General features: G+C 46.2%; 1 pseudogene; it reads left to right on the forward strand.

The window, feature by feature from the left end:
• Nucleotides 1-10,529: 10,529 nt before the first annotated feature.
• On the forward strand, nt 10,530-11,609 carry LOC117066539 (annotated as a pseudogene).
• Nucleotides 11,610-15,598: the final 3,989 nt, after the last annotated feature.

Raw genomic sequence — 15,598 nt, forward strand, 5'->3', positions numbered from 1 at the left:
TAACAGGCAGAAATTTTAAATGGCTGTTATAATTACCCCAAATTAGGTAAAAAATCAAAACAAACATGGTTTCAAGGAATGAAAATCTCAGCAGAGAAATAGACACAATTCTGTGTACACATGGATGCAGAGGGGAAGGATAGACAATGGAAAATCAGAAATGGGAGTGGGTGGGAGGGGGTGGATGATGAGAATAAATTACTTAATGGGTACAATGTGCATTATTTGAGTGATGGGAAGCCTAAATGGCCTGACTTGACCGCTCTGCACTCTATGCATGTATCAGAAATGTGAGGGGGTGGGTAGTGGGAGGGGGGTGGATGATGAGAAATTACTTAATGAGTACAATGTACATTATGTGAGTGATGTCCCCATCCTAAGATCTCAAACTTTAAAGTCTCCTTTACCATATAAAGTAGATTCCAGGGTTTAGGTGGGATATCTTTGGGGCCCATTCTTCTACCTACCACAAGATGGATTAAAGACTTAAATGTAAGACCTAAAATCATGAAAATCCTAGAAGAAAACCTAGGCAATACCATCCAAGACATAGGCCTGGGCAAAGACTTCATGCCTAAAACACCAAAAGCAATGGCAACAAAAGCCAAAATTGACAAATGGGATCTAATTAAAGAGCTTCTGCACAGCAAAAGAAACTATCATCAGAGTGAAGAGGCAACCTACAGAATGGGAGAAAAGTTTTGCAGTCTATCCATCTGACAAAGAGCTAATATCCAAAATCTACAAATAACTTAAACAAATTTACAAGAAAAAAACCAACCCCATCAAAAAGTGGGCCAAGGATATGAACAGACACTTCTCAAAAGAAGACATTTGTGTGGCCAACAAACATGAAAAACAAAAAGCTCATCATCACTGGTCATTAGAGAAATGCAAATCAAAACCACAAGGAGATACCATCTCATGCTAGTTAGAATGGTGATCATTAGAAAGTCAGGAAACAACAGATGCTGGAGAAGATGTGGAGAAACAGGAACACTTTTACACTGTTGGTGGGAGTGTAAATTAGTTCAGCCATTGTGGAAGACAGTGTGGTGATTCCTCAAGGATCTAGAACCAGAAATACCATTTGACCCAGCAATCCCATTACTGGGTATATACCCAAAGGATTATAAATCATTCTACTATAAAGACACATGCACACATATGTTTACTGCAGTACTATTCACAATAGCAAAGACTTGGAACCAACCCAAATGCCCATCAGTGATAGACTGGATAAAGAAAATGTGGCACACACACACAATGGAATACTATGCAGCCATAAAAAAGGATGAGTTCCTTTCCTTTGCAGGGACATGGATGAAGTTAGAAACCATCATTCTCAGCAACTAACACAAGGACAGAAAACCAAACACTGCATGTTCTCACTCATAAGTGGGAGTTGAACAATGAGAACATGTGGACACAGGGAGGGGAAGATCACACACCGGGGCCTGTTGGGGGATGGTGGGCTAGGGGAGAGATAGCATTAAGAGAAATACCTAATGTAGATGACGGGTTGATAAGTGCAGCAAACTACCATGGCACGTGTATACCTATGTAACAAACCTGCATGTTCTGCACGTGTACCCCAGAACTTAAAGTATATTAAAAAAAAAAAAACAACTACTTTATAGAATTGTGAAGACTGATAGACTCCAGGCTTGTTAAGTTCTCAGCACGTTACCATGTACATGACACTCATAAATGGTTTCTGTGTGTCTGTTTTTGTTTTGTTGTTTTTTATAAAATGGATTCTCACTCTATAGCCCAGGCTGCAGTGCAGTGGTGCGATCACGGCTCACTGCAGCCTCCACCTCCTAGGCTCAAGCGGTCCTTTCATTTCAGCCTCCAGAGTAGCTGGGAGTGCAGGCACACACCACTGTGCCTGACGAATTTTTGTATTTTTTGTAGAGATGGGGTTTTGTCATGTTACCCAGGCTGGTTTTGAACTGGGCTCAAGCGATCCCCACCTCAGTCTCCCAGTGCTAAGATTACAAGTTTGAGTCACCACACCCAGCCACAGATACTGATAAATGTTATCGATTCATATGTGTATAAATTGTTGAACCTCTATTAGCAACTTAATGTATGTAATGTTCACAGCAGTGCTCTGTGAGGAAGGAGATCTCATTTTACAGATGAGGAAACTGAGGCCCCAAAACGGACTTCGCAGCTTATACAAAGTCAAACCACTAATAATCAGAAGAACAGGTTTGTCTATTCTGCTTTTTCTACTGCACCAGCATTCCCTGGTGGGAGAAGAGCCCTCTCTCTTAGGCGGGGGAATGTTGGCTGAGCATGTGTCAGTGGGAAGGGGAGTCAGAGGAACACACGCCTACGCCTTCCCACAGCTTCTGTTCGTTAACCTGCGACCTTCACCAGGCCTCTCAATTACTCAGGGCCTGGCTTAGAAAGTCACATTGGTAGGCAGCCTCCCAGGAGTCCTGCTAGTATCGTAGGGCTCGTCTCCCACCACCTCCAGAATCATTATAGGATCCCCAAGACACAGTCCCAGTGGCCCCCACTAACAAGGCCCCAAGAGAGAAAGCCCCACGCTCCTGAGGGCTCACCGGGAAGCCGGCTTTGGAGAAAGCTTTCCCCTCTTACCTCCCTTCTGGGGCCTGCTTGGGGCTTGTCTCTGCTCACATGCCCCGGTTGACATCTGGGAAAGAAAATGTCTCCTTAGAAAACCATAGAGAGTCCCCAGCTGCACCTCTCCCTTCCTGGGGGACTTTGAGGACATGGGCAAGTCCTGTAGGCCTCAGTGACCCACCATGAAGCAGAGCGGACATCATCTGCCTTAACATCCTGCCCACAAAGCCGGGGCTCGAGGCAAAGCCTTCCTTGTGAGAAAGTCTAAATACCGAAGGTGTGAGGCATCGTTGCCATGAGTATGAAGGGCCTGAGGTGTCTCCTTTTCCATGCCTGTCTCCCCATCCTTCTCTCTCCTAGGAGGGCCAGTTTCTGAGTGCCCCAGAGGACAGCGCTGTAGTGAAGACAGCCCTGTACAGGGAGGACAGCAGCTCGAGTCCTCTCATGTCTCAGACATAGCCCCTCGCTCGCTCTCCGGGAGGATAACTGGGTCTGCGCAGCTCCTCCCCTTCTTTCCTGAGGAAACCTCAGTGGCTTCTGTGCCCATTCCAGGGTGAGTATTCGCATGAGTCCTTCCTCCGCTCCTGCAGACTAGAGAAGGGGCTTCTGTTGCCATCAGCTGAATGAACCTGGTGCGATGGGCGCCCCTGAAAGGGAAAGCCATTTCGGGGAGGAGCTGGGACTACAGTCTGGAGGTCCTGGGTTCTTCTGTGCTTTTTCCCCATGCTCTCCTCTCTCAGATGAAGCCTGTTAGCCTGAGTGTGGGGAGACGCTCAGACCAGTTCCCTGCCCGCACCCACTGCTTCAGGCAGCCGGGAACCCTCACTCCAGCGAAGGCCTTGGGCCTTGTCATGTTGGGCGCATGAGGGATGGGCTGCAGTTCCAGAGCAGGGGCTGTCACAGCTCCTAAGGGGAGCCTGGAGGGTGGTCGTGCAGGAGGGCTCCCCAGTGGGCCTCGTGGGGACCCTGTCAGACCCTCGGGGTGTCTCAGGGTGACCTGAGGTCCTCCCAGAATCCCCCCGGTTTTAAGCAGTTGCATCTGCAGCTGTCTGAGGGTTGCCAACAGCTGTTTAGTGGTTCTTCTACCCCGACCATGACTGACTTGTCTGGAAGGTGTGGCCCCTCCTAAGGGCCGTATTGTTTTGGGAGGTTTAAGTAAAAAGAAGCAGGTGGATTGGTCCATGACCTGCTTGTCCTATTAACATAATGGAGTCCCTACCACAACCTTGCACCCTGCACTTAACCTGTACCTCCCCTAAAGCATACTAGGCCAGGACAAATTCCAGTGTGTCCAGAAAGTCTTCCTTAACAACTCTAGCTCATACTGATGAAAGCGTACACATTTTAACCATCCATTTATTTATTTAAGAAATATTGGGTACCGGCCAGGCACAGTGACTTACGCCTGTAATCCCAGCACTTTGGGAGGCCGAGGCGGGTGGATCACCTGAGGTCAGGAGTTTGAGACCAGCCTGACCATCATGAAGAAACCCCGTCTCTACTAGAAATACAAAATTAGCTGGGTGTGGTGGTGCATGCCTGTAATCCCAGCTACTCAGGAGATGGAGGCAGGAGAATCGTTTCAACCTAGGAGGCAGAGGTTGCAGTGAGCCGAGGTCACACCATTGCACTCCAGTCTGGGCAAAAAGAGCAAAACTCTGTCTCAAAGAAATATGAAATATTGGATGACTATGTGTAAAGTGTTATGATGATCATTGCTATTGAAAATGAATCAAACATGTATTCTGTCCTTAAGTCATTTATAGAGACAGACTCTATAAAGAAGTGACTCACCTAAAATGTAAACAGTCATAAATTCCAAGAAATGGTGTATATTGATAGTTTGGGGGTTGAGGAAAGGGGAGGGGAGTGGAGTTTGTTTTTGGAGACGGAGTCTCGCTCTGCTGCCCAGGCTGGAGGTACAGTGGCGTGATCTCTGCTCACTGCAAGCTCCGCCTCCCGGGTTCACGCCATGTCCTGCCTCAGCCTCCCCAGTAGCTGGGACTACAGGCGCTCACCAGCTCGCCGGGCTAATTTTTTTTTTTTTTTGTATTTTTTGGTAGAGATGGGGTTTCACCATGTTAGCCAGGATAGTCTCCATCTCCTGACCTCATGATCCGCCCGCCTCGGCCTCCTAAAATGCTGGAATTACAGGCGTGAGCCACCACGCCCAGTCGAGAGATTCTTTTTAGATGGGGAAGTTCCAAGGAAGAATTCATTCATCAGTCAGCATTTGAGTCAAGTTGTGAAATATCTGGGCAGGTGCTGCTGGAGGGAAACCATTGCAGGTGGGGAAAACAGCATGAGCAAGGAGCTGGAAAATCACAGGGTTGCAATCCAATGCTTGTGTTAAAATGGACCTGACAAGAAAAAGGAAGGTAGTCAACTATCCTTTAATATAATATGAAGAGCTATCACCCTTTGATTTGTTGATTTGCAAAGCATTATCATTTACCAACTCTGTCAATGATAATCAGGCCAGAGGATGATTTCTGCCCTCCTCCAAGTCATGTGATCTTAGAACTTTAAGGAACTCTTGGAGATTACCGCATCCACATTTTCATCCATGTGGCATCCCCTCTGCAGCTTCCCCATGGCCTGAGCGCGCACAGTGGAGACCTCATTTGGAAGGTTGGTCATTGAGATAGCCTCACATTGGAGACATCCCCTTGCTGTAGAGGCTCCAATGAGATTCATGTTATCCACATGAAACTGCGGGTCAGTCTTTAGAGACTACCTTGACCTTTTTTTTTTTTTGAGACAGAGTCTCAGATAGAGTCGCCCAGGCTGGAGTGCAGTGGCACAATCTCAACTCACTGGAACCTCTGCCTCCCAGATTCAAGTGATTCTCCTGCCTCAGCCTCCCAAGTAGCTGGGACTACAGGTGCCCGCCACCTCGCCCGGCTAATTTTTTGTCTTTTTAGTAGAGATGGGGTTTCACTGTGTTAGCCAGGATGGTCTCAATCTCCTGACCTCGTGATCCACCCACCTCAGCCTCCCAAAGTGCTGGGATTACAGGCGTGAGCCTCCGCACCCGGCTGAGGTTACCTTGACTCAGCCTAGGTGGAGGAGTGTTTGTGGAAGCGGCTGTGTGACCTGAAAGGGCTGGTGGCCTTCATGTCCTGTAAGGAGAAAAACAGTGAAGAGGGAAGCAAGAAGCCATCGTCATGCCTCCCAGGCTGCAAATCTGGCAGAGTTCTCTGTCCTGGCTGGGAATTAGAACCACCTGGGAGGCGCTAAGGCCCACCCATCCCCAGCTACCACCAATTAAACCAACTAAATCAAAATTATTGGTGAAAGGCCTGAGCATCGTTATTTTCTTCTTAAAGCATTCCAGGTGATTCCAGTAAGCATGGGGACTGAGTATCTCATTTAACAGTCGGGAATGAAGGCTGGAGATACCACCAAACCTTTGCAAGATATCTTACATTTTTGTAACTTTTCTATGTGTCATCTTTTAAAGTATTTCCTCCTCTCCCTTCTGGGTTATCAGTGAAAGTAAAATGAGAGAAAACAAAACAAAACAAAACTCTTAATTTGAGGGAGTGGCAAGAAAGAGCTAGTCGTTAGAAGTATCCACTCGGTTAAATGCTAAGACAGCAGTTATCGGGTGGGTGTTTAAAAAAATCCTGATGCTGCTGGGCGCGGTGGCTCACGCCTGTAATCCCGGCACTTTGGGAGGCTGAGATGGATGGATCACAAGGTCAAGAGATCGAGACCATCCTGGCCAACACGGTGAAACCCTGTCTCTACTAAAAATATAAAAAAATTAGCTAGGCGTGGCGGTGCTTGCCTATAGTCCCAGCTACTGAGGAGGCTGAGGCAGGAGAATCTCTCAAACCCAGGGGGCAGAGGTTGCAGTCAGCCAAGATTGTGCCACTGCACTCCAGCCTGGTGACGGAGCGAGACTCTATCTCAAAAAAAAAAATTCCTGATGCCTGGGTATTATCTTGAGAGATTCTGATTTAATTGGCCTGTGGGTAAATTCTGGATAACAGGAGTTTTTAGAGCTCCCACGTAAATCTAATGTGCAGCCAAGGTTGAGACTGGCTGTAAGACACTTGTTCCATGATTGTGAGTACATTTTCCCTTGACGTCCCTAGTCAACGCTTACCAGCGGCTGAGGAACTGCTGATAATGCCGGCTTCTTGCTTTTAAAGTCTCACCTAAACACTGCACAGTCAGCCTGCACAGATGGCTTCTCATTCAGTCCTGCCTCCTCTGCTTTTCAGATCTTGGTTGAGACCAGTTAAGACCATGCCACCAACCTGTGCACTCAGTTCCCACTTTTATGAACAAAGGATTTAAAAATCATTTTGGTGACCATACATACCCCCAGGCAGTCATATCAGTCATACTGCTGCTACAGTGTATTTGATTTCTGCAACCTCCCTCATCATTCACTGCCCCAGCTCAGGCAATCGTCACTGTTCCAGCTGCTTCCCGTCCTCTGATTCCGGACTATTCTATGCAAGGGAGTAACATTGCTTTTGAAGAACCTCTGGCCTGGCTTATTCCATGTACAATAGAGACATAGATGTTTTTTGATCTGGAGTTGGATATAAAATCTGAAAGATGACTTCAACATGGTTTTCCAAGTACATGCCTTCTTTATTTCAGGACGTATCATTAGAGCCCTTGGTCAATCTACCATGCGTAAGTCAAGGACAAGTGGAAGAACAGTGGCTGTGCAATGCAGAATCTAATTGCACCTGGCAGCAGCCAACCCACAGGCTGTGATCACAGCTTTGGTTTTAGACAGGAGCAGCAGAGGATACACATAGAAAAGCATTATTTCACAGTAAGTCCTTAGTCAAAGTCCAGTGTAGGGGCTTAAGTAACAATAACTGTAACAATGTATTGAACAAGGAATGTTGAATTGATACTTCAGAGTGTGGTCCCTCACCTTGGAGAAATGTACTCGACTGGTCTTTCTGACATCCACAATCATGGATACCTTCTCGCTGATTCTTGCCACAGCTTTGCTTGACCTTTATTATGTCTAGAAGCCTTTAAACCTATGTGTTTTTGTTTCGTTTTATTTTTTTGAGATGGAGCTTTGCTCTGTCACCCAGGCTGGAGTGCGATGGTGCAATCTCGGCTCACTGCAGCCTCCACCTCCCGAGTTCAAGCGATTCTCCTGCCCCAGCCTCCTGAGTAGCTGGAATTACAGGCGCCCGCCACCACACCCAGCTAATTTTTGTAGTAGAGACGTGGTTTCACTATGTTGGACAGGCTGGTCTCAAGCTCCTGATCTCAGATGATACACCCGCCATGGCCTCCCAAACGACTGGGATTACAGGCGTGAGCCACCGCCCCCGGCCTAGGTTATGTTTTAAATGCATTCTAGTTTCTCGGGATTTCTATTTTGGAACCTGCTTCTTAGTTTGGGACAATCCCTCAGAGAGCAATAGGAAAGTTTCATCTAAATCTAACTGTATTCATAGAGGAAGCCTTGTGTGTTTTCTAAAGCAAAGTTTTTGTTTATATTTAAGGTATGGAACATGATGTTATGAGAATGGTTACTGTAGTGAAACAAATTAATACATTCTCACAGTTCCCCCTTTCCCCCCGTGCATATTCTCGCAGTTCCCCATTTCCCCCCTGTGCATATTCTCACAGTTCCCCCTTTCCCCCCTCTGCATATTCTCACAGTTCCCCCTTCCCCCCTTTGCATATTCTCACAGTTCCCCCTTTCCCCCCTCTGCATATTCTCACAGTTCCCCCTTTCCCCCCTGTGCATATTCTCACAGTTCCCCCTTCCCCCCTGTGCATATTCTCGCAGTTCCCCCTTTCCCCCCTGTGCACATTCTCACAGTTCCCCCTTTCCCCCCTGTGCATATTCTCACAGTTCCCCCTTCCCCCCTCTGCATATTCTCACAGTTCCCCCTTTCCCCCCTGTGCATATTCTCACAGTTCCCCCTTCCCCCCTCTGCATATTCTCACAGTTCCCCCTTCCCCCCTCTGCATATTCGCACAGTTCCCCATTTCCCCCCTGTGCATATTCTCACAGTTCCCCATTTCCCCCCTGTGCATATTCTCACAGTTCCCCCTTTCCCCCCTCTGCATATTCTCGCAGTTCCCCCTTTCCCCCCCCCTGCATATTCTCACAGTTCCCCCTTCCCCCCTCTGCATATTCTCACAGTTCCCCCTTCCCCCCTGTGCATATTCTCACAGTTCCCCCTTCCCCCCTCTGCATATTCTCACAGTTCCCCCTTCCCCCCTCTGCATATTCTCACAGTTCCCCATTTCCCCCCTCTGCATATCTCACAGTTCCCCCTTTCACCCTGTGCATATTCTCGCAGTTCCCCCTTTCCCCCCTCTGCATATTCTCACAGTTCCCCCTTCCCCCCTCTGCATATTCTCACAGTTCCCCATTTCCCCCCTCTGCATATTCTCACAGTTCCCCATTTCCCCCCTGTGCATTCTCACAGTTCCCCATTTCCCCCCGTGCATATTCTCGCAGTTCCCCCTTTCCCCCCTCTGCATATTCTCGCAGTTCCCCCTTTCCCCCCTCTGCATATTCTCACAGTTCCCCCTTCCCCCCTGTGCATATTCTCACAGTTCCCCCTTCCCCCCTCTGCATATTCACAGTTCCCCCTTCCCCCCTCTGCATATTCTCGCAGTTCCCCCTTTCCCCCCTCTGCATATTCTCGCAGTTCCCCCTTCCCCCCTCTGCATATTCTCACAGTTCCCCCTTTCCCCCCTGTGCATATTCTCACAGTTCCCCCTTCCCCCCTCTGCATATTGTCGCAGTTCCCCTTTCCCCCCTCTGCATATTCTCGCAGTTCCCCCTTTCCCCCTCTGCATATTCTCGCAGTTCCCCCTTCCCCCCTCTGCATATTCTCACAGTTCCCCCTTTCCCCCTGTGCATATTCTCACAGTTCCCCTTTCCCCCTCTGCATATTGTCGCAGTTCCCCTTTCCCCCTCTGCTATTCTCACAGTTCCCCCTTCCCCCCTTGCATATTCTCACAGTTCCCCCTTTCCCCCTGTGCATATTCTCACAGTTCCCCCTTTCCCCCGCTGCATATTCTCACAGTTCCCCCTTCCCCCCTCTGCATATTCTCACAGTTCCCCCTTTCCCCCTTGCATATTCTCACAGTTCCCCCTTCCCCCCTCTGCATATTCTCACAGTTCCCCATTTCCCCCCTCTGCATATTCTCACAGTTCCCCATTTCCCCCTGTGCATATTCTCACAGTTCCCCATTTCCCCCCTCTGCATATTCTCACAGTTCCCCCTTTCCCCCTGTGCATATTCTCACAGTTCCCCCTTCCCCCCTCTGCATATTCTCGCAGTTCCCCCTTTCCCCCCTGTGCATATTCTCACAGTTCCCCATTTCCCCCCTCTGCATATTCTCGCAGTTCCCCCTTCCCCCTCTGCATATTCTCACAGTTCCCCTTTCCCCCTTTGCATATTCTCACAGTTCCCCTTTCCCCCTGTGCATATTCTCACAGTTCCCCCTTCCCCCCTGTGCATATTCTCACAGTTCCCCCTTTCCCCCTCTGCATATTCTCACAGTTCCCCCTTTCCCCCTGTGCATATTCTCACAGTCCCCCTTCCCCCCTGTGCATATTCTCACAGTTCCCCCTTTCCCCCTGTGCATATTCTCACAGTTCCCCCTTTCCCCCCTGTGGTGAGGACAGCTGTAATCTACTCAGCAGCAATCCCGAATGCAATATACTTTATTAACTATAGTTCTCATGTTGTTCCAAGTATTCTGAGCTTTTCAGCTAGCAGAGGATGAGAGGGACAAGGTGGTGGTGGCCCTGGGCATCTCAACCACCAGCCAGGTGAAGGCATTGAGGTGATGGAGGAGGTCAACGAGTGAGGCACGGCGTGGGGACTCGCCATGGGGCTTTGAACTCAATGGTTTAAAATGTTAATGTGAACTGAGGGAACTGAGTGAACTGATACCTCCCCTGCTGGGACATGTCCTTACAGGAACTCATGGAGCCAGAAGCTGGGACCAACAGGACCGCTGTTGCTGAGTTCATTCTGCCGGGCCTGGTGCAGACAGAAGAGATACAGTCTGTGGTCTTTGTGCTCTTCTGTTTGCCTATCTGGTCACAATTGGGGGCAACCTCAGCATCCTGGCAGCTGTCTTGGTGGAGCCCAAACTCCACAACCCATGTACTCTTCCTGGGGAACCTATCAGTGCTGGATGTCGATGTATCACTGTCGCTGTTCCTGCAGTGTTGGGTCGTCTCTTGTCCCACAAGTGCACAATTTCCTATGATGCCTGCCTCTCCCAGCTCTTCTTCTTCCACCTTCTGGCTGGGGTGGACTGCTTCCTGCTGACCGCCATGGCCTATGACCGATTCCTGGCCATCTGCCGGCCTCTCACCTACAGCACCCGCATGAATCAGACAGTCGAGAGGATGTTGGTGGCTGCATCCTGGGCTTGTGCTTTCACCAACGCACTGATCCACACTATTGCCTTAACTACCCTCAACTTCTGTGGCCCCAATGTGATCAGTCGCTTCTACTGTGACCTCCCCCAGCTTTTCCGGCTCTCCCGCTCCAGCACGCAATTCAATGAGCTGCTGCTCTTTGCTGTGGGTTTCATCATGGCAGGTGCACCTTTGGTTCTCATCATCACCTCCTACAGCCACTTGGCAGCTGTAGTTCTAGGAATCCATTCAGTGGAGGGCCGGAAGAAGGCCTTCTCCACCTGTGGCTCCCACCTCACTGTGGTTTGGAACAGGTATCTTCAACTACATGAGACTGGATTCAGAGGAGGCTTCGAACAAGGATAAAGGGGTTGGAGTTTTCAACACTGTTATCAACCCTACGCTGAACCCTCTTATCTATAGCCTCAGAAACTCTGATGTTCAGGGTGCTCTGTGGCGAATATTTTTGGGGAGGAGATCACTGACCTGAGAGGTGATGGGGTCCTTCCTTTCCTGCCTTTTCTGGACTGAGAAAAATTTCCCATGAAGACAGTAACCAGGAAAAATTCAGCCAGAACTATTTTTCCTATCTCCTGATGCTTGAAGATCGGTGTTACCTATCTGTCCTACTAGGAAACGCTACATCATTTATTCATTCAACAAATACTTACTAGATTACCTCTATGATCTGGACAGTCTTCCAAGGCATTGGAGAACAAAATGGACAGAAGTTTCTGCATTTGTGCAGCTCACATGCTATAAAAGTAGACAAAATAAGTAAGCATCATATATACCGCATGATGATAATTTCTATAGAGATGAACAAAGATGTTAATATGAAGTCAGGTTCTACCAGACAAGCCCTGTGGGCAAGTTTTACCCTGTTTTTGGCTGTGCCTACTTTCTGGGTAGAGTTAAACCTTGTAGTTCTGTGTGCCTGGAAAGTGACAAACGTCCTACAAAGAATGTGCAGTCGGTCAGTCACAGCCTAAGTGACCAAGAGTATTTCTGCAATATTTCCTTCTGGTTAGGATGTGAGATTCCCTGCAGTTCAGAATAGGGGAAGTTTTTTTGTTTGTTTCTTTGTTTTGTTTTGTTTTATTGTTGTTTTGTTAAAAACTTGTTAAAAAGTATTTTAGAAAACCAAAACCATGGGCCTAGTGCGATGGATTATTTCATTCGTTTGTCTTTCACCTTCATTTTTTTCTCTCCACTGCCACATAAGAATCCTGCTGGATGTTGACTGGGTGCGGTGGCTCAAGCCTGTAATCCCAGCACTTTGGGAGGCTGAGGCGGGCGGATCACGAGGTCAGGAGATCGAGACCACACTGGCTAACACGATGAAACCCTGACTCTGTTAAAAATACAAAAATAGCCAGGCATGGTGGCGGCGCCTGTAGTCCCAGCTACTCGGGAGGCTGAGGCAAGAGAATGGCGTGAACCCGGGAGGCGGAGCTTGCAGTGAGCTGAGATCGTGCCACTGCACTCCAGCCTGGGTGACAGAGCGAGATTCTGTCTCAAAAAAAAAAAGAATCCTGCTGGATGTTTAGGGAACAGGAAAGGTCTAGAGAGGAAAAGAACCCCCTAAATTAAAACTGCATTCATACATAGATGATATATCTTAAGGTCATAAAAGGAATGTTTCCTCTCCATTCCCTGTGATGCCTTTTTCTCTCATTGAATGTCATCTTCCTCACACATATGATAAAGTTTTTGAAAGAGTAAATGTTTAAATTACAATCAGGTCCTTAGATTTTTCAGTGTAGAATAGCCAATATAAACTTCTCCTCCAAAGTCTTACTTAGCTCTCTCAAAGCTCCTTGCTCAGAAAATACATGCCCATAAATGTAGTTCCCGGAAAGGAGGGATGCCTGCATGCCTGTCTTCCTTCCTTCCCAGTGTAAATTTATGTATTTTAAAAATTATTCAGAATGTTATATACCTAATAGTGGAAACATTCAGATGATATTATTTTGTCAAGTAGGAAATAAAAATCCAAATGTTCCTTCACTGAATCAAAAATCACACTGTTAACGCCTTTTAAAATTGTTGTGTTTTTTCCTCTAGCGATTTCCCGTATATGTGATATGCCCATTTCGTATCAGTAGAACCATACTGTTCTGTGATCTGCTTGTTTTTCATACGTATTATGCAATACAACCTTTTACATGATGAAGACTAACATCCTGCTTTATCTGTTTTAATGGTGGCACAGTATACCGTTAAACATATAAGCCACAATTTATTTCATCAAACCTCTATTTATATAATTTGGGTTATTTTCAATGGTTTTGCAACAACAGGGTTGTGATGAATATTCTTACGGTGCTGTCTTTCCAAATCTCTAGAAGTGTTTCCCTGCGATTAATTCTTATGAATAACTTTATCAGATTAAAGGATGTGCAAATACACATTTTGAGATATGCATACACACATCTCTCTTAATTTTTGAAACTTTTGCACCAGCTTACAAATTCACTGGATTATGATAGTGTCTGTTTACCCACATCCCTACCATGAAGGGCTATGATAAATAGCATCTTCAATTTTTACAATCTGAAAGTTGTACAATTATAGTATTTTCATTGAATTTTTTCTAGGTTTATTGAAGTATGATTAATAAATAAAAAATTGTATCTATGCTGTAAGGCATGGTTTAATAAATGTATATGTTGTGAAATGATTACCACAGTCAAGCTGATTGGCATGTTCATCACCTCATAGTTATGGTTCTGTGTATATGTGTGGTGAGAACATTTAAAAATCTATTCTTAGCAGATTTCAAGGACATCATACGTTATTATTAACTGTAGTTGTCATGCTGTACAGTAGAACCCCAGAGCTCATTCCTTCGGCCTAACTGAAACTTTGTGCCCTTTGACCAGCATCCAAGATGATCCTTGTTTGCCTCTGTAGGTAAAGTTGGTTTTTCGTCCCCTGCCTTCTTTCAAGTTTTTCTTTCTTTTCTTTCATTTTCTGAAGTTTAAATATGATATTTCTACATGTACATTATTTGATATTTATCCTATTCGGTTGTTCTCTGAGTTTCCTAGAGCTATGATTTGGTGTCTGTTATTAATGTTGGAAAATTCTCAGACGCTGTTACTTCAAATATTTATTCTGTCCCTCTTTCTCTGTCTTCTCCTTCTGGTGCTACCATTATGTATAAGTTACATCTTTCATAATTGTCCCACAGTTTTTGGATATTCTCTTTTAGTTTTTTCATTTTTTTTTCTATTTCCCTTTTCAGTTTGAGAAGTTTCTGTTGACATATCTTCAAGCTCTACTGACATATCTTCAAGTTCACACATTTTTTTTTTTTTTCCTCAGGCACCTCTAGTCTACTGATGAGGCCATTGTCTTAGTCTACTCGGGCTGCTATAACAGAATACATAGACTGGGTGGCTTACAAACAAGAGAAATTTATTTCTCACAGTTCTGGAGGCTGGAAAGTCCAATATCAAGGTGCTGCCAATAGACCTGGTATCTAACGAGAGCCACTTCCTGAGTCATAGGTGGCTGTTTTCTCATTGCATCTGTACATGGTGCCAAGGACAAAGGAGCTCTCTGGGGCTCATTTTGTAAAGCACTAATCCCTTCCATGAGGGCTCTGCTCTCATGACCTAATCGTTTCCCCAAGGCCTCACCCCCAGATACCACCACATTACAGAATAGATTTCAACACATGAATTTTGACTAGGCACAAACATTCACTCTGCACACATCAAAGGCATTCTTCATTTTTGTTATGGTGTTTTGGATTTCTAGCATTTCCTTTTGATTCTTAAAGTTTCCATCTGTCTGCTTACATTAACCATCTTACATATTGTACACTTTTTTCCATTAGATCCCTTTGCATATTAATCACAGTTATTTTAAATTCCCAAGCGGATAATTCCAAAATCTCTGTCATATCTGGTTCTGGTTCTCATACTTGCCTTGGCTCTTCAGACTGTGTGTTTTGCCTTTTAGCATGTCTTGTAATTTTTGTTGAATGCTAGACATCATGAATAGGTAAAGGGAACTATGATAAATAGGCCTTTAGTGGGAAGTATTGTGTTTATATGGCCAGAAGTTAGGCTGTGTTTACTGTTTGCTGCAGCCATAGATATCAGTGAGTAAAATCTTCTCTGGTGTCCTTTTTATCTCCCTATTGTCTTTGGGTTTCTCTAGATATTCCTTTTTAAATAGGGTTAGAGCCTTGCAGTTCTTTCCATTGTAATCCTGTTATTACATAGGAGCCCTGCTGATGTGGTGGTGAGATGCAAGGGCAAGGAAAGCATTCTGTAATCCTGTGATTAGGTCAGGTCTCACGATGAGTTGGTGCCCCTGCACTGTTACTTTCACAAGTGCTACTCAGCTTCCTCCTCTCCCCTAAATAAGGCAGGACGTTTAGAGTTGGGTATTTCCCTTCCTCCGTGTTGAAGGTTAGAGGGAGCTGGGTATTTTTCTTCCCCCACTTTGTCAATTAGGCTCTGGTAAAACCTATCGTGGGGTTTTACCTGTAATCCCAGCACTTTTGGGGTCCAAGGCAGGTGGATCACTTGAGGTCAGGAGTTCAAGACCAGCCTGGCCAACATGATGAAACCCCATCTCTCTTGTACTAAT

The sequence above is a fragment of the Trachypithecus francoisi genome, unplaced genomic scaffold, assembly GCF_009764315.1.
Source record: "Trachypithecus francoisi isolate TF-2019V2 unplaced genomic scaffold, Tfra_2.0 Lachesis_group20, whole genome shotgun sequence".
NCBI lineage: Eukaryota > Metazoa > Chordata > Mammalia > Primates > Cercopithecidae > Trachypithecus > Trachypithecus francoisi.